The sequence below is a fragment of the Bufo bufo genome, chromosome 1, assembly GCF_905171765.1.
Source record: "Bufo bufo chromosome 1, aBufBuf1.1, whole genome shotgun sequence".
Lineage (NCBI taxonomy): Eukaryota > Metazoa > Chordata > Amphibia > Anura > Bufonidae > Bufo > Bufo bufo.
The window spans coordinates 456,302,793-456,329,866 of record NC_053389.1 but is presented as its reverse complement, the minus strand read 5'-3'; positions in this window follow the sequence as shown (position 1 = coordinate 456,329,866).

Genomic DNA, 27,074 nt, shown 5'->3' with positions numbered 1-27,074 from the left:
CAAAGGAGGAGGAGGAAGAAGAAGTTGCCAACGCAACCGGAGTCACCGTCAGCACCTCAGAAGGGAGGGTTAGCATGGCCAAAATGTGAAAAAAGCTTTGTCGGCACCACAACAACCAGCACCACCAACTGATATGGAACGTCTTAGCAGGAGGCAGCATTTCAGCAACATGGTAGAACAGTACTTGTGCACATGCCTACACGTACTGACTGATGGGTCTGCCCCATTCAACTTCTGGGTCTCCAAATTGGGCACATGGCCTGAGCTTGCCCTTTACGCCTTGGAGGTGCTGGCCTGCCCTGCAGCAAGTATATTGTCCGAACGTGTGTTTAGCATGGCAGGGGGGGATCACAGACAAGGGCAGCCTCCTGTCCACAGCCAACGTGGACAAGCGCACTTTCTCTTTGCAGTCTCTTTTCTATTTCCCAGTGTTTTGGGGTCTTCCCAAATTTATAAAAAAATAATAATAATAAAGGAAGAAAAATGTAAATAAAAAAACAACAAAAACAGTGTTGGCTACTTCCTCCACCGCCGCTTCCACCTACACTGCCACGTCCACCGCCTCCTCAAACTCCTAGTCCACTTTGACCTCCGCCTCCTAGTTCAAGATTATAATTTTTTATTTTTTTCTATTCTATGTTATTTTAAGTTATTTGCCTAACCACATTTGTTTGCAGGACAACTGTTCTGCTCTTACCCCCATTTTCCTTTCTTTTGCAGCCCCCTAGCCCTTACTATGATTATTTTACAGTTATTTTAGTGCACCAAAGTTTAGGTCCCCATTGACTTTAATGGGGTTCGAGTTTGGGTCAAGTTCGAGTCCCGAACCCAAACTTTGACCCGAAGTTCGGCCCGAAACGGGCGAACCTAAACATCCACAAGTTCTCTCATCCCGACTAACTGCACTACCTATAGATAAGCAGTGTACGGCACCTCAACCAGCATAAGTTCATGTAAAAAACTGGGTAGATTTTTTAACTACCCAGTTTATTACTATAGATGTGATTAGATAGCTGAGATGTCTTGTAGGTACAAGGGCAAGTCAGCCAGTATCCTGTTTTCCCAATGACCCACCATCTCAAAGTTGCTGCAGGAACCCCATCACTCATCTTGTAGCGTCTTGCTACTGTCTGTAGCTGTGTGAGCAGGAAATATTTGAATGTATCCTAGTGAAGGGCCCACAAAATAAATTTTACTGGTAGGCCCAACGCAACCCAGTCTGGCACTGTATGGTAGGATTAGATAGATTGTACAGAAGACAGTATAACACATTATAGGATTAGAAACAGCAACTAAGCAGCCAGTATTACACAGGATAGGGTTAGATACAACAACTCAACAGACATTACTAATCATGATGGGATTAGATACACAGCTCAGCAGACAGAATCACACGATAGGCGTAGAAAAAAAATGAAATGTTCGTGATATCTTCCATGTAGTTACCTTATTACTAGTGATGAGCGGCAGGGGCAATATTCAAATTCGCGATATTTCGCAAATATTTTGTAGAATATTCATCGAATATTCACGAATTTGAATATTCGTTATATTCTACATTCTTTTTTTTTACTAGAAAATCGGCAAGGTAAGAGTTCATTCACACATCTGTAGTGCATAGCGGATCCTGTGTGCTGTCCGCATCTTTTCTGTCCCCATAGAGAATGAATGGGTCCGCACCTGTTCCGTAAAATTGCGGAACAGATGTGGACCCATTTGCGGATGTGTGAATGGACCCTAATGATCTCATAATATGCGAATATTACACGGTCAATACAGGCGTTGGTCAAAAACGAATATATAGCACTTTAGAATATACTGTAGTGCTATATGTTTGTTTTAGAATATTCGTAATTTTTTTTCCATCTGAACACATGATTCCTCCCTGCTTCTTGCTTGTGGGCCAATGAGTCATTGGCCCAAAAGTAATTTAAGCAGGGAGGAATCATGACTTCAGATGGAAAAAAATGACGAATATTCTAAATAATAAAAATAGTGCTATATATTCGTTTATTAGAATATTCGTAATTTTTTTCCATCTGAAGTGAACACTAAACACTGTTCACTTCAGATGGAAAAAAATGCAGAATATTCTAAAAAACTAATATATAGCACTATATTGAAAATAGTCCTATATATTTGTTTTTTTAGAATATTCGTAATTTTTTTCCATCGGAAGTCATGATCCCTCCATTCTTAAGTTGCTTGTGGGCCAATGACTCATTGGAACAAATATTGGTAGAAGGACGTTAAAAGGGAGCAAAAATAATAATAAGTTTATTAGTGCTTTGTGGGGATAGGGGTGAAAACCTACAATAATCATAGGACATAGAATCAAAACCGTCTATCCAGATGGTACAACCTATTAATATATTGGCAGGGATCCTCCCAACTATGGTGTGTTTGAGGCCCACTGAGGTGTAACAAACAGATAGACGGACTAATATATATAAAATATGTATAGAACCACCGCACTATAAATCGGATATGATACTCCGAGAAACAAGGTACTGCCTCTCAATAATAATATGTGCTGGTGGGGTAATACAGGAGTGGTATGACCTCTGGGAATGTGTCTGTGTTGAATTGCTCAACATACGTACAGGACATACCACACGCAGCAAACATATACCACAGGCCAGTGACAGTGATATCGCTGGGCAGTAACGGTTAGTGCAAGGAGCGGCAGTATACTATGCCGTATCTCCAACACTAGCCCCAATGTAGGTGCGTCGATAGCACAAGTGAAAGCTACTGCTGATAAAGGTACATTCAGCAGACAGCCCACCTGCATGTACTGAACTACGGCTCTACGCGTTTCCGTGCACCTTATCAGTGCACTTCATCAGGAGCCTGCGTAGCTACAACACCTTCACTGCCTGACCCGATACCCTAGTCTGGGAATCGTCGAACTACATAAAGATGTTAGTGAGTAACACCGAATCCTGGTATGGGACACGGTGTGCTGCTTTTGTCAAACATAGCCTCGGCACTGTAATGGCCGCGAAGCGGCCAGCCAGACGCCGTGATTTAAAGGGCAGACACCACGCCCCCATGGACACACCTCCTATCGGCAGCCAATCCACCACATGAGTCATTCATATTGGGCTGGTTCACTACCAACAACGGAGGAATAGGGATGTGTCCAGGAGGTCAGCGCACAAGCGTTGAATAGTAACAATGTAACAGGAAATATCAACGGCGGCCTTGTATATGAATAGGCAGGAGTATTCAAAGAGCAACTAGGGGATCATGGAGCAGCAAATGGTAATAAACCTACAAAATGACCACATGTGACATGGTGTGGAAGTGGCAACTAAGTTACAGGCTAATTTACAGATGGAAGTACACATACATCATTATAATCACATATCGATCAAAGATGAGTGTGTATGTACAATTGCCCATATGTGGTAGATCATACCGCTACTGACAATATATATCTATAGGTACAATAGCGTATAAAGCTAGTCTGAATGATGATTAGCCAAAGATCCAGTACCATATGAAGCTAGTCTGACTCATAAAAACCCCTTCACATATATAAGTATGGTCTACCAAGGACAACCATGACATTGTATAGTCCAAGTCACAGGAGGCAAGAGATGACCACAGTGTACATCAATGGATCCTAGATATATCATATAAATGGGACAAAGGAAATTGCATCATTCAGACCATTAGGTTTGGTGGTCCCCAGTCAAAAAATCCATTGTGCCTCCTTTTGTAGGAGAATGCGGTCTAAATCACCTCCTCGCGGTGTTCTCTTCACCATATCGATGCCCTGAAATTTGCTAAAAGAAGCATGGCCACTGTGGCATTCAACCACATGATGGGCGATCAGAGTATCTTGGGAGTTGTTGATGTCAGATACATGTTCAGCAATACGCCGTCTAAGCTCCCGTATCGTTTTACCGACATATTTCAGGCCACATCTACATGTCATTAAATAGACCATGCCAGTAGATTTACAGTTCACAAATGGTCTAATGAAAAAAGTTCTGTCAGATGTATAACCGGTGAATGATTTGTTTTTATTGATGTAGCCACAGAACTTGCAATTCCCACATGGAAAAGTACCTGAGACGGGATTGTATAACCAGGTATGTTGTCTGGGGCTCTGGTACATACTGTGAACTAAAATGTCACGTAGGTTCTGGCTACGACGGAAAGTGATTGCTGGTTTCTCAGGGATAAGGTGACCTATATCCGAGTCGGATCTGAGAATGTCCCAATATTCTGATAGTACATGACGTACTTGGTCATGCGCACCATCAAAAGTTCCAATGATCCGCACATCATCACTCCCTTGAGGGTTTTGTTTGGGGGATAATAGCGAATCTCTATTGAGGCTCAACGAATAATGGTAGGCCTGTTTGAGTAGATTGGACGGATATCCTCGAGATCGAAATCTATCTTGAAGGTCACCCGCAGCCTTTCTGAAGTCCGACAGCTGGGAGCAATTCCTACGGGCTCTTAAATATTGCCCCTTAGGAATGCCTCTTTTGAGAGCTTTTGGATGACCACTTTCCCATCTTAATAAACTGTTTGTAGCAGTAGATCTTCTGTACATGCTGGTAACAATGTCACCAGTAGTATTAAGTGCAATGGTCAAATCCAAGAATGAGATCTGACTCTCATTAATCTCAGAGGTAAAGAATAAACTTCGCCTCATACCTCTTCCTCCAGCAACATGGAGGAACTACAAGTTATTAATCTTTTACCTCGTCCCCTCACCACCCTAGAAACTCAAGTACTTCGTAAGGGATTGTCTTTTGTGCCCATCCGGAGATTCGATCTGTTTGGGTGGGTAAAAGATTTGCACCTTTTCGCCCGCAAGTTGAAGTGGCGGAAATTCTTTGCTACTCACGATCGACGCAAATGTGAAGAACTAGGGATAGATCTGCATGATCTCCCGGATGTGCAAATTTTAACTGATCTATATTCAGAAACCTTACGTAATCCTGGGGAGGGGCCTTTTACGAATTTGCGCCCTCCCTCCAAAAAGATGCCTCCTTTAAATGATAATACACCTATTGACATTTTTCTTTCGGTGGTGACCAACAAGCTCCGTGATATTGATACACATCAGTGTGGCGCTGAGAACTTAGGATGGGCGGAAAAGGAAGCGTTGAAAAAACTACAGAGTGATAAAGAACTGGTTATTAAGCCTTCTGATAAAGGGGGGAATATAGTGGTGTTAGGACATGAAAAATACCATAAGATGTGTCTGAATATCCTTAGTGATGAATCCACATATAGAAAACTCCCATCAGACCCTACAGTGGGGTTCAGACTTGAATTACGTGATATCCTAACGAGGGCCTTGGGCAATAAACTTATTGACAAAGCCGAATTTGCCTTTATGCTCCCTGACCATCCAGTTCTGGCCACCTTCTACAGCCTACCAAAAATACACAAGGGCTATGACCCCTTGAAAGGTAGGCCGATTGTGTCTGGTACCAGTAGTCTCACTGCAAACATCAGTACATATGTGGATGCCATTCTGATACCTTTTGTTACCAGCCTGCCTTCCTATGTGAGAGACACGATGGATGTGCTAGCTAGGTTAAATGGCATCCACTGTGACAAAGGTACACATTTAGCCAGTTTAGATGTTGAGGCCCTCTACAGTTCCATTCCTCACCATCTTGGATGTAGAGCGGTCCTCTCATTTTTACAACAGAGGGGTGAACATCTTCTGGGGCACAATGCATTCATCATGGAGCTTCTTGAGTTTATCCTAACACATAATGTGTTTTTATTTGACGGGAAGATTTTCCACCAGCTCAGGGGAGTCACAATGGGCAGTCCCTGTGCCCCTACTTTTGCGAATCTCTTCCTGGGCTGGTGGGAAAGAGAACTGTTTTTTTTTCAGATGACATGGAGCAATTTACTGGTGCTGTCCCCCTATGGATTAGATACATCGATGATGTGCTGATCCTATGGGGGGCCAGCACTAGTTTGTTCCAGGAATTTGTGGCTGTGTTGAACAACAATGAGTTGGGTTTCTTCTTTACCTCTGAGATTAATGAGAGTCAGATCTCATTCTTGGATTTGACCATTGCACTTAATACTACTGGTGACATTGTTACCAGCATGTACAGAAAATCTACTGCTACAAACAGTTTATTAAGATGGGAAAGTGGTCATCCAAAAGCTCTCAAAAGAGGCATTCCTAAGGGGCAATATTTAAGAGCCCGTAGGAATTGCTCCCAGCTGTCGGACTTCAGAAAGGCTGCGGGTGACCTTCAAGATAGATTTCGATCTCGAGGATATCCGTCCAATCTACTCAAACAGGCCTACCAACATTCGTTGAGCCTCAATGGAGATTCGCTATTATCCCCCAAACAAAACCCTCAAGGGAGTGATGATGTGCGGATCATTGGAACTTTTGATGGTGCGCATGACCAAGTAAGTCATGTACTATCAGAATATTGGGACATTCTCAGATCCGACTCGGATATAGGTCACCTTATCCCTGAGAAACCAGCAATCACTTTCCGTCGTAGCCAGAACCTACGTGACATTTTAGTTCACAGTATGTACCAGAGCCCCAGACAACATACCTGGTTATACAATCCCGTCTCAGGTACTTTTCCATGTGGGAATTGCAAGTTCTGTGGCTACATCAATAAAAACAAATCATTCACCGGTTATACATCTGACAGAACTTTTTTCATTAGGCCATTTGTGAACTGTAAATCTACTGGTGTGGTCTATTTAATGACATGTAGATGTGGCCTGAAATATGTCGGTAAAACGATACGGGAGCTAAGACGGCGTATTGGTAAACATGTTTCTGACATCAACAACTCCCAAGATACTTCGATCGCCCGTCATGTGGTTGAATGCCACAGTGGCCAGGCTTCTTTTATCAAATTTCAGGGCATCGACATGGTGAAGAGAACACCGCGAGGAGGTGATTTAGACCGCATTCTCCTACAAAAGGAGGCACAATGGATTTTTTGACTGGGGACCACCAAACCTAATGTTCTGAATGATGCAATTTCCTTTGTCCCGTTTATATGATATATCTAGGATCCATTGATGTACACTGTGGTCATCTCTTGCCTCCTGTGACTTGGACTATACTATGTCATGGTTGTCCTTGGTAGACCATACTTATATATGTGAAGGGGTTTTTATGAGTCAGACTAGCTTCGAATGGTACTGGATCTTTGGCTAATCATCATTCAGACCAGCTTTATACGCTATTGTACCTATAGATATATATTGTCAGTAGCGGTATGATCTACCACATATGGGCAATTGTACATACACACTCATCTTTGATCGATATGTGATTATAATGATGTATGTGTACTTCCATCTGTAAATTAGCCTGTAACTTAGTTGCCACTTCCACACCATGTCACATGTGGTCATTTTGTAGGTTTATTACCATTTGCTGCTCCATGATCCCCTAGTTGCTCTTTGAATACTCCTGCCTATTCATATACAAGGCCGCCGTTGATATTTCCTGTTACATTGTTACTATTCAGCGCTTGTGCGCTGACCTCCTGGACACATCCCTATTCCTCCGTTGTTGGTAGTGAACCAGCCCAATATGAATGACTCATGTGGTGGATTGGCTGCCGATAGGAGGTGTGTCCATGGGGGCGTGGTGTCTGCCCTTTAAATCACGGCGTCTGGCTGGCCGCTTCGCGGCCATTACAGTGCCGAGGCTATGTTTGTCAAAAGCAGCACACCGTGTCCCATACCAGGATTCGGTGTTACTCACTAACATCTTTATGTAGTTCGCCGATTCCCAGACTAGGGTATCGGGTCAGGCAGTGAAGGTGTTGTAGCTACACAGGCTCCTGATGAAGTGCACTGATAAGGTGCACGGAAACGCGTAGAGCCGTAGTTCAGTACATGCAGGTGGGCTGTCTGCTGAATGTACCTTTATCAGCAGTAGCTTTCACTTGTGCTATCGACACACCTACATTGGGGCTAGTGTTGGAGATACGGCATAGTATACTGCCGCTCCTTGCACTAACCGTTACTGCCCAGCGATATCACTGTCACTGGCCAGTGGTATATGTTTGCTGCGTGTGGTATGTCCTATACGTATGTTGAGCAATTCAACACAGACACATTCCCAGAGGTCATACCACTCCTGTATTACCCCACCAGCACATATTATTATTGAGAGGCAGTACCTTGTTTCTCGGAGTATCATATCCGATTTATAGTGCGGTGGTTCTATACATATTTTATATATATTAGTCCGTCTATCTGTTTGTTACACCTCAGTGGGCCTCCAACACACCATAGTTGGGAGGATCCCTGCCAATATATTAATAGGTTGTACCATCTGGATAGATGGTTTTGATTCTATGTCCTATGATTATTGTAGGTTTTCACCCCTATCCCCACAAAGCACTAATAAACGTATTATTATTTTTGCTCCCTTTTAACGTCCTTCTACCAATATTTTTTCTGTTTGTTATTTAGGGACGTGTACCTCTTACACTTTGCTATAGTATTTTGTTGCCAATGACTCATTGGCCCACAAGCAAGAAGCAGTGAGGATTCATGTGTTCAGATGGAAAAAATGCTGAATATTCGAAAAACGATAATATAACAATATATTCGAACTATTCGCGAATTCTCGAAGTTGCGATATTCAAGATAAAAATGTGCTTTTCGAATATTCGCACTCAATACTACTTATTACATTTAACTGTAACAGTAAGTGACATCTTTTATGATATGTGACTAGAGGCTTTAGTTATAGCTGTGGCTCTGCCTCACCATAGGTAGTTTCTCAGTATGACCAGATTAAATAAACAGAAGACAGTTGATAAAATTATAAAGTTGTCAAGTACAGTTGGGCAGAGGGGTAACTTACAGTTCCTGGGGCTAAATACAAATGGGGACATTTATCAAACTAGTGTAAAGTAGAACTGGTTAGTTGCCCATAGCAATCAATCAGATTCCACCTTTCATTTTTCACAGCTCCCTTGTAAGATGAAAGGTGGGATCTGATTGGTTGCTGTGGGAAACTAAGCCAGTTCTACTTTACACCAGTTTGATAAATGACCCCAAAAATCTGTAACAGGGCCACTCAACTACCATGTGCTTTTAATAATACTGGTGTCTTTATGCCTTCTCAGGTATCTCGGTCCGGATGTGGCTGCCTCTGTACCCACTATAGCTAAATAAGGCCATACACATTACAAGTACGTTGGGGGAGATAAGGATCAGGCAAGTTGGATTTCCACTGCCTGATGCTTATGTTCTCAGGGAGATAAACTGCTGACAGTGGCTTGCTCCCCCATTTCCTACTGAGAACACAAGCTTACTTGGCCGAGCTGAGCAAATATGAGTATGAGGGAATCAGGAATAATAGCTATTGTATGGCCTAAGCCAGTGTTGCTGGGTAACAAACCTTCACGAAGTCTGAAGACATTAACCCCTTAAGGGCACGGCCATATTTCATCTTAAGGACCAGGCCGCTTTTACTTATCCAGGCCATTCTGAGAATGTTTTCTCGTCACATATTGTACTTCATGACACTGGTAAAATGGAGTAAAAAAGCCCCACATTTTTATTTATAAAAAAAATACCAAATTTACCAAAAATGTGGAAAAATTTTCAAATTTGCAAATTTCTATTTCTCTACTTTTAGAATAGATAGTAATACTTCCAAAAATAGTTATTATTTTACATTCCCCATATGTCTACTTCATGTTTGGATCATTTTGGGAATGCCATTTTATTTTTTGGGGACGTTACAATGCTTGGAAGTTTAGAAGCAAATCTTGAAATTTTTCAGAAAACTTCTAAAACCCACTCTTTCAGGACTAGTTCAGGTCTAAAGTCACTTTGTGAGGCTTAAATAATAGAAACCACCGAAAAATTACCCAATTTTACAAACTACACCCCTCAAGGTATTCAAAACTGATTTTACTAACTTTGTTAACCCTTTAGGTGTTTCACAAGAATTATTGGAAAATAGAGATAACATTTCAAAATTTCACTTTTTTGGCAGATTTTCCATTTGAATCCATTTTTTTCCAGTTACAAAGCAAGGGTTAACAGCCAAACATAACTCAATATTTATGGTCCTAATTCTGTAGTTTACAGAAACACCCCATATAGGGTCGTAAACTGCTGTACGGGCACACGACAGGGCGCAGAAGGAAAGGAATGCCATACGGTTTTTGGAAGGCAGATTTCACTGGGATAATTTTAAGCAGTAGTAAGGGGGTATATGTTTCGTCAAACTGCAAAGTGACAGGTACCATGCCTCCTTTTATACAGATACCCACGCCCCTTTTATATTGCTTGATATTAAATTTATATTGCTTGATATAAAATTTATAGTGCTTGATATTAAAATTTATATTGCTTGATATGAAATTTATAGTGCTTGATATTAAAATCTATATTGCTTGATATAAAATTTATAGTGCTTGATATTAAAATTTATATTGCTTGATATAAAATGTATATTGCTTGATATAAAATTTATAGTGCTTGATATAAAAATTTATATTGCTTGATATTAAATTTATAGTGCTTCATATTAAAATTTATATTGCTTGATAATAAATTTATATTGCGTGATATTAATTTAATATAATAATAGCATTAAAAATCAAACGATGACAAATTTAATTTGTTTTAAAAAACTTTATTAATTTTCCTTATTTACAACAGTCCCGTAGGGACAGACACGTTTGATTGTAATTACAGCATCGTATATATAAGCGTTTCATGTGTTTTGTTACAAATGAACGCACAATACAGTCATTTTTTCTAAAATCGTTAGTGAACATTTTTAACACATTTTCAAAAGACATTCCTTTAGCAAGACATTGTAAGATATAGATACAGTAATGGCCGCAGACCGTACTAACGGCGTCTTGTATTTGTCTGTTTTGATACCTTATAGTCTTAGAATTTTTATATAAAAACTGCATAAAGTCGCCAGGAAATATTTCATTGGCGGGTGATAAACCATAACTATAAAAAAAAAATAGATACATCATTCGGGTATAATACAATTAAAATCCAATGCTTTATCCGCTGATACGAATTATCCGTATTTACAATGTATGCCGCGGGCCTGTCGATGATTTTAACCCCCCGGTAATAAATCGCACGGAAATACACCTTTAAATATGCGCCTGCCATTAATATCAGCTTTAATAACACAGGCAATTTCATAATTATTCATGTTTATTGAAAATCATATAATACCTCCCACCGATTATTTATTTCAATAATATTTTCATGAACTGAATATACAATCATGTTAATTGTGTTCGCAATCGGTTCGGCAAATCTAATTTCAGCTCTCAGATTGCCAGTTTTACTAGAGAGAAATGACCGCCGGGCTCTTGATCCGGCGATAAATCAAAAGCGAACAAAGTGTAACCGTTCAAAAACTCGTGCTGATCCACGGATAAAGCGTTGTCGGCCTTGTGTTTCCCCGAAATATGTACTAGGGCCATATATTCACGAACAGCTGATTCGTCTTGGAAGTTAGGTTGAAAAGGTTTTGCCGGTATCTGTTGACCATTCAAATATAAGGCTGCATAATTCACATTATAGTGGTTGAAGCACAAAGGATTTCTTTGGTAACTCCCGGAAAATGATTTGTTATCCACAAACGCTAGTATTACTGTTTTTGGTAGGTTCCCGAGAAAAAGATTCTCGTGGTTAGATATGAGAGTACCGGCGGGTACGCTATACACTTTAAGCGACGCCCGATCGATCGAGTACTTTGCGTTAGCTGTTAACAGAGCGCGACTGCGACCGATTCTTACAGCGGGCGATACTTGTACTCCTTTGACAAACAGGGAAGTGTGCTGTATTTGGACTTTAAAATGGGGCGCCTCGGCCGACATAAGGCAGAAAGTGTCTTTGTTTCTGGTCAATTTTATCTTTAGATCTAAACCGTTCAGTATTAACTTCGGTTGATTAAATATATCGGCGTAAATGGGTCCCATTAATTCCACACTTCTAGAGCGTGCGGAATACTGTGCTCTCTTGCTGAAACCGACATTACGCCCGTCGAGAACCCGGTCATCATGATGTCCCGCTGTGTCTTTATAGAATAAACCGGCTGTAAATTGGGACGCTAAAGTTTGTGAATTATAATTTATTAGGGCCTCTATATACGCTCTATACGTATAAAGGTTGTCGCTTCTTGAAATCAACGTGTCGCCGAGCGTTATATCCAGTTGATTAAAAAGACTCGCTATAGGGTAGTTAATAAGTGCAACGCGGGATCCTTCTGGTATGGGTGTGTTATCAGGACTAACGATTCTGCAAACGACGTGTAACAATGTGTTATTAAGGTCGTAATAATATTCACCGCTGCCCGTGATGTAGAATTCCAAAGGTGCATTGTCAGTGATTTCGGCGATTGGTTGCACCTCTACATAAAGCGATTTTTCAATGCTTGTTTGTGTAGGCGGTATTTGAAAGATGTCCAACTCTGATTTGGCGTACTCGGCGGAGGCGTCATGCACAAAAGCCATAGCGTCTGACTAGAAGATGTCGATGTCGTTTTCTGGTGGCACCGTCTCTTAGGTTGTGATACTTTATTCATGAAAGTTGGTAAGACAATGGCAGCACGTTCACGTTTTCTTTTACGCGTTTTTTTTACGTATTTGTACGACACCAGAGCCCTCCTGGCCTTGCGTTGACGATCCATAAAGGCTGTCGACGCTGTAATGACAACGTCTTTAGCGATGTTACGGGCAGCTGTTTTCACATGCGGCTTTACAAGCTCCACACCTTTCTTAAATAGGGGAACGACACACCGGAACAGACCCCGAAATAACTCGGCGAGGCCAGAACCATGCATGAATTCTGTACCGTGAAATCCGTCCAAACCATGACCGACTTGCGTTATGTAATAATGCGTATACGCGTCCGGGTCACCGTACACTGAAGGCAATTGTCTATGCTGTGAAGATACGAGATGTGCAGCACCTGAAACTACGGATACTGGAAGCCTGTGCTAGCATTTCTCCTGCGGTGTTGCTATCAGTGTGTGAAGAGTGGGAGAAGAGGGTTGCATTGACAATCCAACACAATGGGCAGCACATTGAACACATTTTATAAGTGGTCAGAAACTTGTAAATAACTCATGAAAGAATAAAGTTACGTTAAAACCAAGCACACCATTGTTTTTCTTGTGAAATTCCCAATAAGTTTGATGTGTCACATGACCCTCTTCCTATTGAAAAAACAAAAGTTGGATTCAAAATGGCCGACTTTAAAATGGCCGCCATGGTCACCACCCATCTTGAAAAGTTTCCCCCCTCACATATACTAATGTGCCACAAACAGGAAGTTAATATCACCAACCATTCCCATTTTATTAAGGTGTATCCATATAAATGGCCCACCCTGTATAACAACCGGCTTTAATATCGGGATTCATTTTTTTCTCTTTTGATGAAACTAGAGCAATCCCCTTTATAACACCAGCAGGATGTTCTAAAACAGGTAAGCCGGGTCCTTTGTAGCGGAGAGCGATGTGCTCGACGTCTACATTCTTGAGCGACGGAGCTTGCGAATACCCCAGCAGCCCCAAAATATTCCCCAACTTCACACAAGGCATGAACTTGTATAATGGTGAATTCATTTACAAAGAACAGACTGTACCCGGATCCAACATTATTGACCTAATTCGAACAGCTACCCAGAGTCACGGCTTGCCTAAGATTAAACCTCACGGTTGGGACTATTTTATGGAGACTATCGCACAGCTCAACGGTTATCGGTAATACAAGAACAAGAGAACTTTTCGATAATTTGAAAAAGCGGTCGCTGAGTGAGCCCTTTGACGAGGCTGTCGAAGCCCTTTTACACCGCCGGTGTTAGTAACATCGCCTACTGTGTCGACGCCTGGCTTATTACTACCTAAAAAGAGGCTACCGCCTTTGTTGCAAGCGGCTTGGTTAACGCTGTAAATTTTCTTACTTTGTCGATTGTATATAAACTTTCTTTGTATTAAACATTTTATAATGTTTTTATTTGTTTTACATACATTTTTACTTTGCATGTATATAAAATTTCTTTGTGTGTAATGTCTTATAATGTTTTATTTACTATACATAAACTGTTTTAAATAAAATGTAGTCCATTTTTCTTTTTACAATAAATATAATATCCTGATTATTTAAAATTGTATAAACAGTTAGGTCGCGTTGTTGAGTAGACGCGGCTTAAAAATCTGCTAAAATGACGGCGAATTCTGAAATATTGGGAAAACAGTACTACACGCCAAAAGCTGTCGGCTCTTATGGGGTCGTGGAATCCTTATTCAGAGAATTCCGGAAATTTGGAATAAAAAAAGACTCTTTAAAAAACTGGTTGAGCAACGAGGATACTTACACATTGTACAAACCTGTTAAAAAATCATTTAAAAGAAACAAGGTTATGGTGACTGATATAGATGATCAATGGCAGGCAGATCTTGTGTCGATGATGGATTTTTCTAAAGAAAATAATGGTGTAAAATACCTGCTGACGGTCGTTGATATTCAATCTAAATATGCTTGGGTGTTGGGCCTTTCAAATAAGTCTGGCGCTACAGTGGCTTCCGCTTTTGATCAGATATTTAATTTAAGCGGACGAACCCCCAGAAAGCTCCAGACTGATCGGGGCTGTGAGTTTATAAACAAACATATGAGGCGTCTTTGTGAAACCTATAAAATACATCATTTTTAACTACAAATGCTGTTAAGGCATCGTTGGTCGAAGTTTTAATAGAACGCTGAAAACTAAAATGTGGCGCTATCTTAGAGAACAAAACACATACAGGTACAGTACAGACCAAAAGTTTGGACACACCTTCTCATTCAAAGAGTTTTCTTTATTTTCATGACTATGAAGGCATCAAAACTATGAATTAACACATGTGGAATTATATACATAACAAACAAATGTGAAACAACTGAAAATATGTCATATTCTAGATTCTTCAAAGTAGCCACCTTTTGCTTTGATTACTGCTTTGCACACTTTTGGCATTCTCTTGATGAGACCTGGTGTATAGTTATAACCACACATACCACAGAACTATAAGGCGTCGACCCGTCGATGTGACAAAAGAGAACTCTTTAGCCGTTTGGAAAAATATCTACGGATATTACGCTACTATTAATAAAGTTAAACCGGTATTAAATATAGGTGATCACATCAGAATTGTGCGCTATACGGACGAGATATTTTAAATTTACGCTGTAAACACTAGGGGCCTCAGACCCCTTTATAAGTTGAAAGACCTGTCCAACGAGTTCATTGAAGGCTCATTCTACCCGGAGGAAGTCCAAAAAGTAACCCTCGACAAGCTACGGGTTTACAGGATCGAAAAAATACTGAAAAATAACGTTGTGTTTTGTAAAGTGGATAGGATACCCTGACAAGTTTAACTCTTGGGTGCCTGAAAAACAGTTGATGAGTCTGTAAACTATGGAGGACGGATCGTTTTTTATCACGCTACCCTGCAACGCATCCGCCAAACTTTATACCGAAAACAGCATCGCCGATTACACCACTAAGTTAGCAAAAGCGGTCCATCTTCGCGGTCCTTACGAAGTGACTTTAGTGGAGATTCAGTATCCACATATGTGGGAAACCTTTGGCCCGGAGATGGTGTGTTCTACATAGCGCATCGCGACGAGCCGATCCGCAAGCTTTTTGTTAAATCTGGTTATTACTCCAATATGCACGATCTCATCAAAGCCATTAATAGCAAACTTGAATCTATAAAAATACCGCCCGATCAACTGTGCCTGAGATACGACGATATTGACAGAACCATTTATGTAATGAATTCACCATTATACAAGTTCATGCCTTGTGTGAAGTTGGGGAATATTTTGGGGCTGCCGGGGTATTCGCAAGCTCCGTCGCTCAAGAATGTAGACGCCGAGCACATCACTCTCTGCTACAAAGGACCCGGCTTACCTGTTTTAGAACATCCTGCTGGTGTTATAAAGGGGATTGTTCTAGTTTCATCAAAAGAGAAAAATTAATCCCGATATTAAAGCCGGTTTTTATACAATGTTTGTTTGTACAGATATCGTACAACATCAACTTGTTGGTGATAGTTACGTACAACTTTTAAGAACTGTTGAGTTAGGCGGTAAAAATGGTGAGATAGTCACGCAAAAGTATCACCGGCCGGACTATATACCTGTTTGTAAACATCATTTTGACACGGTTACAATATCGATACTCACGGATGAGTCTAAGGCCTCTTTCACACTTGCGTTGTCCGGATCCGTCGTGCACTCCATTTGCCGGAGGTGCCCGCCGGATCCGTAACACCGCAAGTGAACTGAAAGCATTTGAAGTCGGATCCGTCTTCAAAATGCGTTCAGTGTTACTATGGCACCCAGGACGCTATTAAAGTCCTGGCTGCTATAGTAGTAGTGGGGAGCGGGGGAGCAGTAAATTTACAGTCCGTGCGGCTCCCGGGGCGCTCCAGAATGATGTCAGGGCGCCCCATGCGCATGGATGACGTGATCCATGCGATCACGTCATCCATGCGCGTGGGGCGCCCTGACGGCACTCTGAAGCGCCCCGGGAGCCGCACGGACGGTAAGTATACTGCTCCCCCGCTCCCCACTACACTTTACCATGGCTAACAGGACTTTAGCGTCCCGGCAGCCATGGTAACCATTCAGAAAAAGCTAAACGTCGGATCCGGTAATGCGCCGAAACGACGTTTAGCTTAAGGCCGGATCCGGATTAATGCCTTTCAGTGAGCATTAATTCCAGATCCGGCCTTGCGGCAAGTGTTCAGGATTTTTGACCGGAGCAAAAAGCGCAGCATGCTGCGGTATTTTCTCCGGCCAAAAAACGTTCCGGTCCTGAACTGAAGACATCCTGATGCATCCTGAATGGATTTCTCTCCATTCAGAATGCATGGGGATAATCCTGATCAGGATTCTTCCGGCATAGAGCCCCGACGACGGAACTCTATGCCGGAAAAGAACAACGCAAGTGTGAAAGAGCCCTAAACCTGTTAAATTCAAATACGGTAAGACTATTGTGCGATTACACTTTAGACCGCGTGCTGTGACGACACACTAAAATGTTGTTTCAGAGAGTGTACGGTGACCCGGACGCGTATACGCATTATTACATAACGCAAGCCGGTCATGGTTTGGACGGATTTCACGGTACAGAATTCATGCATGGTTCTGGCCTCGCCGGGTTTTTTCAGGGTCTGTTCCGGCGTGTCGTTCCCCTATTTAAGAAAGGCGTGGAGCTTGTAAATCCGCATGTGAAAACAGCCGCCCGTAACATCGCTAAAGACGTTGTCACTCCAGCGTCGACAGCCTTTATGGATCGTATAAATAGGTCAACGCAAAGCCAGGAGGGCTCTGGTGTCTTACAAATACGTAAAAACGCGTAAAAGAAAACGTGAACGCGCTGCCATTGTCTTACCAACTTTTATGAATAAAGAATCACAACCTAAGAGATGGCGCCGCCAGAAAACAAGAAGTCGTTCACCGAGCGACATCTTCTAGTCAGACGCTATGGCTTTCGTGCATGACGCCTCCGCCGAGTACGCCAAATCAGAGTTGGACATCTTTCAAATACCGCCTACACAAACATGCATTGAAAAATCTCTTTATGTAGAGGTGCAACCAATCGCCGCAGTCACTGACAATGCACCTTTGGAATTCTACATCACGGGCAGCGGTGAATATTATTACAACCTTAATAACACATTGTTACACGTCGTTTGCAGAATCGTTAGTCCTGATAACACATCCATACAAGAAGGAACCCGCGTTGCACTTATTAACTACCCTATAGTGAGTCTTTTTAATCAACTGGATATAACGCTCGGCGACACGTTGATTTCAAGAAGCGACAACCTTTATACGTATAGAGCGTATATAGAGGCCCTAATAAATTATAATTCACAAACTTTAGCGTCCCAATTTACAGCCGGTTTATTCTATAAAGACACAGCGGGACATCATGATGACCGGGTTCTTGACGGGCGTAATGTCGGTTTCAGCAAGAGAGCACAGTATTCCGCACGCTCTAGAAGTGTGGAATTAATGGGACCCATTTACGCCGATATATTTAATTAACCGAAGTTAATACTGAACGGTTTAGATCTAAAGATAAAATTGACCAGAAACAAAGACACTTTCTGCCTTATGTCGGCCGAGGCACCCCATTTTAAAGTCCAAATACAACACGCTTCCCTGTTTGTCAAAAGAGTACAAGTATCGCCCGCTGTAAGAATCGTCACAGTCGCGCTCTGTTAACAGCTAACGCAAAGTACTCGATCGATCGGGCGTCGCTTGAAGTGTATAGCGTACCCGCCGATACTCGCATATCTAACCATGAGAATCTTTTTCTTGGAAACCTACCAAAAACAGTAATACTAGCGTTTGTGGATAACAAATCATTTTCCGGGAGTTACCAAAGAAATCCTTTGTGCTTCAATCACTATAATGTGAATTATGCAGTCTTATATTTGGATGGTCAACAGATACCGGCAGAACCTTTTTAACCTAACTTCCAAGACGAATCAGCTGTTCGTGAATATATGGCCCTAGTACATATTTCGGGGAAACACAAGGCCGACAACGCTTTATCCATGGATCGGCACAAGTTTTTGAACGGTTACACTTTGTTCGCTTTTGATTTGTCGCCGGATCAAGAGCCCGGCGGTCATTTCTCTGTAGTAAAACTGGCAATCTGAGAGCTGAAATTAGATATGCCGAACCGATTGCGAACACAATTAACATGATTGTATATTCAGTTCATGAAAATATTATTGAAATAAATAATCAGCGGGAGGTATTATATGATTTTCAATAAACATGAATAATTATGAAATTGCCTGTGTTATTAAAGCTGATATTAATGGCAGGTGCATATTTAAAGGTGTATTTCCGTGCGATTTATTACCGGGGGGTAAAATCATCGACAGGCCCGCGGTATACATTGTAAATACGGATAATTCGTATCAGCGGGTAAAGCATTGGATTTTAATTGTATTATACCCGAATGATGTATCTATTTTTTTTGATAGTTATGGTTTATCACCCGCAAATGAAATATTTCCTGCAGTTTTTATATAAAAATTCTAAGACTATAAGGTATCAAAACAGACAAATACAAGACGCCGTTAGTACGGTCTGCAGCCATTACTGTATCTATATCTTACAATGTCTCGCTAAAGGAATGTCTTTTGAAAATGTGTTAAAAATGTTCACTAACGATTTTAGAAAAAATGACCGCATTGTGCGTTCATTTGTAAAAAAACGCATGAAACGCTTATGTATACGATGCTGTAATTACAATCAAACGTGTCTGTCCCTACGGGACTGTTGTAAATAAGGAAAATTAATAAAGCTTTTTAAAACGAATTAAATTTGTCATCGTTTGATTTTTAATGCTATTATTATATTAAATTAATATCACGCAATATAAATTTAATATCAAGCAATATAAATTTTAATATGAAGCACTTTAAATTTAATATCAAGCAATATAAATTTAATATCAAGCAATATAAATTTTAATATCAAGCACTATAAATTGTATATCAAGCAATATAAATTTAATATCAAGCAATATAAAAGGGGCGGGGGTATCTGTATAAAAGCGGGCGTGGTACCTGTCACTTTGCTGTTTGATGAAACATATACCCCCTTACTACTTTAAGCTGCCATGTCCCATTTGAAGCCCCCCTGATGCACCCCTAGAGTAGAAACTCCAAAAAAAGGTGACCCCATTTTAGAAACTACACCCCTCAATGTATTCAAAAATGATTTTACAAAATTTGTTAACACTTTAGGTGTTCCACAAGAATTTATGGTAAATAGAGATGAAATTTCAGAATTTCACTTTTTTGGGCAAATTTTCCATTTTAATCCATTTTATCCAGTAACAAAGCAAGGGTTAACGGCCAAACAAAACTCAATATTTATTGCCCTGATGCTGTAGTTTGCAGAAACACCCCATATGTATTCATAAACTGCTGTACGGGCACACGGCAGGGCGCACAAGGAAAGGAATGGTTTTTGGAAGGCAAATTTTGCTGGACTGTTTTGACACCATGTCCCATTTGAAGACCCCCTAATGCAGCCCTAGAGTAGAAACTACATAAAAGTGACCTCATCTAAGAAACTACTATTCAAAACTGATTTTTAAACTTTGTTAACCCTTTAGGTGTTCCACAAGAGTTATTGGCAAATGGAGATGAAATTTCAGAATTTAAATTTTTGGGCAAATTTTCCATTTTAATCCATTTTATCCAGTAACAAAGCAAGGGTTAACGGCCAAACAAAACTCAATATTTATTGCCCTGATGCTGTAGTTTGCAGAAACACCCCATATGTGGCTGTAAACTACTGTATGGGCACACGGTAGGGCGTAGAGGGAAAGGTGCGAAGTGTGGTTTTTGGAAGGCAGATTTTGCTGGACTGGTTTATTTACACCATGTCCCATTTGGAGCCCCCCAAATGCACCCCTAGAGTAGAAACTCCATAAAAGTGACCTCATCTAAGAAACTACACCCCTCAAGATATTCAAAACTGATTTTATAAACTTTGTTAACCCTTTAGGTGTTCAACCAGAGTTATTGGCAAATGGAGATGAAATTTCAGAATTTAAATTTTTGGGCAGATTTTTCATTTTAATCCATTTTTTCCAGTAACAAAGCAAGGGTTAACAGCCCAAAAAAACTCAATATGTATTGCCCTGATTCTGTAGTTTGCAGAAACACCCCATATGTGGCCGTAAACTACTGTACGGGCACACGGCAGGGCGTAGAGGGAAAGGTTCACCGTTTGGTTTTTGGAAGGCAGATTTTGCTGGACTGGTTTATTTACACCATGTCCCATTTGAAGCCCCCTTGATGCACTCCTAGAGTAGAAACTCCATAAAAGGGACCCCTTTATGGAAACTACGGGATAAGGTGGCAGTTTTGTTGGGACTATTTTTAGGGTACATATGATTTTGGTTGCTCTATATTACATTTTTGTGAGGCAAGGTTACCAAAAATAGAAATTCTGAAATTTCATCTCCATTTGCCATAAACTGTTGAGGAACACCTAAAGAGTTAATAAAGTTTGTAAAATCAGTTTTGAATACCTTGAGGGGTGTAGTTTCTTAGATGGGGTCACGTTTATAGAGTTTCTAGTCTAGGTGTATCAGGGGTTCTTCAAATGGGACATGGTGCCAAAAAAAAAGGCCATCAAAATCTGCCTTCCAGAAACCATATGGCGTTCCTTTCCTTCTGTGCTCTGCCGTTTGGTCATACAGCAGTTTACGACCGCATAAGGGGTGTTTCTGTAAACTGCAGAATCAGGGTAATAAATATTAAGTTTTGTTTGGCTGTTAACCCTTGCTTTGTTACTGGAAAAAACGGTTTAAAATGAAAAATTTGCCCAAAAATTGCTGTTTTGGCACGTTTTTTTTTACCGTGTTCATCTGAGGGGTTAGGTTATGGGGTATTTTTATAGAGCAGATTCTTACAGACGCTGCGATACCAAAACATTTTAGTATCTCCATAGTCTGAGTCAGTTTTTTTTTTCGTTTTTAGCCGATTATCATAAGTAGGGGCTCATTTTTTGCGGGATGAGAGGACGGTTTTATTGGCACTATTTAGGGGGGCATATGACTTTTTGATCGCTTGCTATTATACTATGTAAGGTGTTTAAAAAATACCGTTTTGATTCTATTTTTTTGACCGTGCTCATCTGGGAGGTTAGGTCATGGGGTATTTTTATAGAGAAGATTCTTACGGATGCGGCGATACCCAATATGTCTACTTTTTTTTATTTATTTTAGTTTTACAAAATAATATTTTAGATTTTTTTTTTTTTTTTTTTTAGTGTCTTAAGTCTGAGAACCATAATTTTTTTTCGATTGTCAGTGGCTAAATGGAATTTAAATTGGGGAAGGGGATTATAAATTTAGTTCTCCATGGAAGTGTGGTACTCCCTGAAGCAACCGTCAATGCAGAGGCCCGGAAGATCGGGGCACGTGTCACACTGAGTGGTGGTGTCATTCCGTATCCCCCTCCTGTGACGCACTCTGCACTTTTTTTGGGACCGTCCCTTCTTTCCAGTATGGGGGACCACACCTAGAAAGTGTTGGTCAGGGACGATCTGGGCACCTCCAGTTCCCGAGGTACTCCGGCCTGCTTTTTCCCGGTCAGATCAGGGCCTTGAGGACTGCCTCATAGAACTGGAGGAATTTCCCTGTGTTTCCAGCGCTCCGGGACAGCACAAAAGAGTTGTACAAGGCAACCTGTACCATATAGACCGCAAATTTTTTACACCATGCCCCAGGTTTTGCGTATGGCATTATATGGCTTGAGGACTTGATGAGAGAGATCAACTGCTCCCATATACTGATTGTAGTCGACGATACAATCGGCCTTGACGACCGTTGCCAAGGTACCTCGCACAGGGGGAGGGGTGATGCCGTTGCCGTGAATTGTGGACAGTACAAGGACATCTCTCTTGTTCTTATATCTGACTAGCAACAGGTTTCTACTGGTAAGGGCACGGGTCTCACCCCTGGGGATAGGTATCTGGTGGGGGTGGGTAGGGAGGCCGCGTTGATTTTTCCGCACGGTCCCACAAGCGGACGTGGATTTGGCGGCGAGGGACTGGAACAAGGGGATACTAGTATAAAATCTATCCACGTACAGGTGGTAACCTTTATCTAGCAGTGGGTGCATAAGGTCCCACACAAGTTTCCCGCTAACACCCAGAGTGGGGGGACAATCTGGGGGTTGAATACGGGAATCTCGCCCCTCGTACACACAAAACTTGTAAGTGTACCCTTAGGTACTCTCACAAAGTTTGTACAGCTTCACACCATACCTCGCCCGCTTAGAGGGAACATACTGACGAAAAATGAGTCTCCCCTTGAAAGCAATGAGAGACTCATCAACCGTGACCTCCCTTCCAGGTACATAGGCCTCCAAAAATTTGGCCCTAAAGTGATCGATGACCGGCCTGATTTTGTATAGGCGGTCATAGGCAGGATCACTTTGGGGGGGGACATGCTGCATTATCTGCATAATGCAGGCTTTTCCGGATGGCCTCAAGCCATTCTGTAAAGTGGGGTCTGGTAGAGGACGTCCCCACTCCAGTAATGCCTGACACTGGGTTTTTTGACTAGGCCCATGTGCAGCACGAGGCCCCACAACGTCCTCATCTCAGCTGCACTGACCGGAGTCCAGCCACCGGCCCTAGCCAAAAAGGAGCCCGGGTGTTGAGTAATGAACTGTTGGGTGTAGAGGTTCGTTTGCTCCACCATCAGATTCACAAATGGTCACTGAAAAAAAGACTAAAATAGTCATATTCAGTGATGCCCACTGTGGGAATCTGGATTCCTGGTTGGCCAACAAAATCAAGAATCACAGGCTCAAAATGCTCTGGGGTACACCAGACAATTTCACCGGTAGGGGGCTCAGGTGGACTTATCTGGTGGACCGGAAAACTAGTACGAGCCCCAGAGCTGCTCGTACTAGTGTGGGCCACAGGGTCCCTGGCATGGCGGTCCCCTTGCTCCGCCTGGCGGCGTCTCCGCCGCCTTGGGGGCTCATCATCATCGCTAGATGCCAAGAGGAAAGTGGGGTCATCCTCGTCCTCACTGGGACTCTTGGATTCGGAGGCAATCAGGGCGTATGCCTCCTCGGCCGAGAACGTCCGGCGGGCCATAGGGGAGTGTGTGTGTGTGTGCGTGTGTGTGCATGCGTGGAAAACTTTATTCAGTGTGCGGGTTCGTGGGGGACGGGTGTTCGCATACTTTGCCCTACACCTAACAGAAAAAAATAAAATAAAAAAACTCAAAAAATTTGAAAATCCCCAAAAGTGTAAAAGAAAATAAAAATAAAGATTCAAACACGCTGATCAGCGGTACAAAGCTGATCAGCGGTGGGGTGGGTGATGCGCTAACAGTGGCCAGACGCTAAGAGTCCCGGCCACAGTCAGTGCATGCAAGAATAAATAAATAAATGAATAAATAAAACACTTGTGCCCCAAAAAAAATTGAGTGTGGGGCGGGAGGGCAAGCTGCAGCACCCCTGGGGGGATCTAGGGTCACACAGCGGAGAGTTGTGAACCCCAGACACCCAATCCGGTGCTACAACACAATAAAAAAACTTTAATTTTTTCCTTAACTCTCCCTCACTATCTCTGTCTAATCTACCTCTCCCTACCTCTACAAAATACACCGATGTGTGCCTGATGGCACAAAAAACTTACAGTACAGCCGAGCTCCTCTCTCTCCCGCTCCAAGGACTTGTATGAGCGGGGAGAGGAGCTCCGGCAATTCAAAATTGCCGCTGCGACCGCCCACCTGCCCAGCCGGCCAATCAGAAGCAATCCTGAGTGGTGGCGTGACCGCAACCTCTCAGGATTGCAGGACGGTGATTGGTGGTGTATTATAACACCACCGATCACTGTACTATTCCGTGTTATCGGTTCACCAGAGTAACCCGGGAACGCAGCAAACCGCAGGTCTGATTTGAGCCGTCACCTTGTTCCGATCACCGCCCGCCGCGCGGCAGTGATCGGAAATATACATGGCGTACAGGTACGCCATGTGTCCTTAAGTACCAGGACATCAGGGCGTACCTGTACGCCCTGTGTCCGTAACAGGCTAATGTCAGTGGTGGTGAAGATGACGATGATGACGTGTTGATGGACATCACGTGGGTGCCCACAAGAGAGTAAGAGGAGGAGAGTTCAGAGGGAGAGACGGAGCAGCAGTTATGGAGGAAAATGAGGAGAAGCAGGCAGAACTCGCAGTGCACCGGAGGCAAAAGGCAGACTGCAAATGTATCTGGAGTGACCCATCCACCATACACAGTCGCATCTGGCGCTCCCAGGACGCCGACACATGGCTCCGCAGTGTGGGCTTTTTTCAACTTGTCATCTGCTGACAATAGTGTTGCCATCTGCAGTCTGTGCTGTGAATGCATAAGTCGCGGTAAGCCCAACACTCATCTAGGGACAACCGCCTTAAGAAGGCACATGGCCTCCCATCACGAGCCCAGCGGGAGCAATGCCGTCAGAACCCACAAAGCCACACTCCCGGCGCTCCACGTCCTGCCTCTTCTCCTTCTTCTTCTCTTCTGTCTTCCCATTTGTCCTCCACTCCACATTCCACCGTGCCGTTGTTGCGTCATCTGGCAGAAGGCAGGCTTCCATGGCCCAAATGTTCAAGCGTAAAAAGTTGATGACACCGGATAACCCTCTTGCCCAACGGCTGACCACTGGCTTGTCGGAACTACTTGCCCGCCAACTACTGCCATATAAACTGGTGGACTCAGAGGCCTTTAGAAAATTTGTGGACATTGGCACCCCGCAATGGAAAGTCCCCGGAAGGAAATATTTCTCCCAGTAGAGCATCCTAGAGCTATATGGCCAAGTTTAGCGACAAGTCAATATATCTTTGGCACACAGTGTTGGTGCCAAGATACATCTGACCACAGACACATGGTCTAGCAAACACGGGCAGGGAAGGTTCATAACTTTTACTGCCCACTGGATGAACCTTCTGACAGCCGTCAAGCATGTTAACCGTGGCACCCGTGTGGATTTGGTGTTACCGCCACGTATTGCATGCAGGCCTGCCTCTTCTTCTCCTCCTCCTACTCCAGCCTACGTCTCCTCCTTGGCTAACTCCTCCTTTTTCACTGCTACCGCCTCTTCTGCTGCACCCCCCCCAAGCTCCCCAGAACCTATTCTACGTGCCAGGTGAGATGTTGCCATGCTGTGCTGCGGCTGTTGTGCCTGACAGCCAAGAGCCACACTGGTCCTGCACTCCTTTCAGCTCTGCGGTCACCGGCCGATAGTGGCTAACCCCGCTCAATTTGACAGTTGGTAAAGTGGTGTGCGACAAAGGTGCCAATCTGCTGAGCGCGCTGAAACAGGGCAAAATGACACATATGCCATGCATGGCACATGTCCTGAACTTAGTCGTGCAGCGATTCATTGCCAAATACCCCGGGGTCCAGGACGTCTTGCGGCAGGCCAGGAAAATATCTGGCCATTTTTGAAGATCTTACATGGCCTTGCTGAAGTTCAACGGTGACACCACCTGCCCGTCAGACGTCTGATTTGTGACAGCCCGACTCGCTGGAACTCCACCTTGGATATGCTTGAAAGGCTGCTCCAGCAGCAAAGTGCCGTTAACTACTACCTGTATGAACTCTGCAGCAGGACAGCTTGGTTTCTTTTCACCGCACCAGTGGCTGCTCATGCACGACGCATGCAGACTTCTGTGGCCATTTGATGAGATCCCCAAACTGGTGATTTGCAGCAAGGGCACCATCAGTGACATTGTACATTATGCCTTCTTTCTGGAGCATGCATTGTGTCGTGTCATTGATCAAGCCGTCGAGGAGCAGGAGCTGGAAGATGAGGAAGTTGCAATGCTGAATGAATTCCCAGAGGGGGCTACTCCATCTGAAGCAAGTCAGCAGGAGTGTGAAGAGGAGTCAGAGGAGGATGGTGGCTGGGGGGAGGAGGAGGAGCAAGAAGAGCAGGCTTTGAGGGGGACTTTAGACTTTTTGGAGATCCCTGGTGTTGTCCGTGGCTGAAGGGAGGAGACCGAGTACGACATTCTCCTGGGCAATGAGCGGGAGCCAGGGCGCTCCACCGCTTCCAAATAAGTGCAAATGGGGGCCTTCATGCTCCAGTGTTTGAGGACGGACCCCATATTAAAAGCCCAAAGGGCAAGGACCAGTACTGGATGGCAACGTACTTAGACCCCCGGTTCAAACACAAAATGGCGGACATGTTACCAGCATCACAGAAGGCTGTCAGAATGCAGCATTTCCAGGCTTTGCTGCGAGAGATGCTGCATTCTGCTGTTTTGGGCACTGGCAGAGGAATTTCCACCCACAGCGAAACAGGTGCAGGTACCAATCCTACCATGCCTGCAAGAAGAGGGCGGTTTGAAGATGTGCTGGTCACTTCGGATATGAGATCATTCTTGCAGCCAACCCATCAACAGCTGCCCTCCGGATCCAGGTTCAGGGAACACCTAGACTACATCGGGTTAATGACCGATGGGGACGCTCTGAGAAG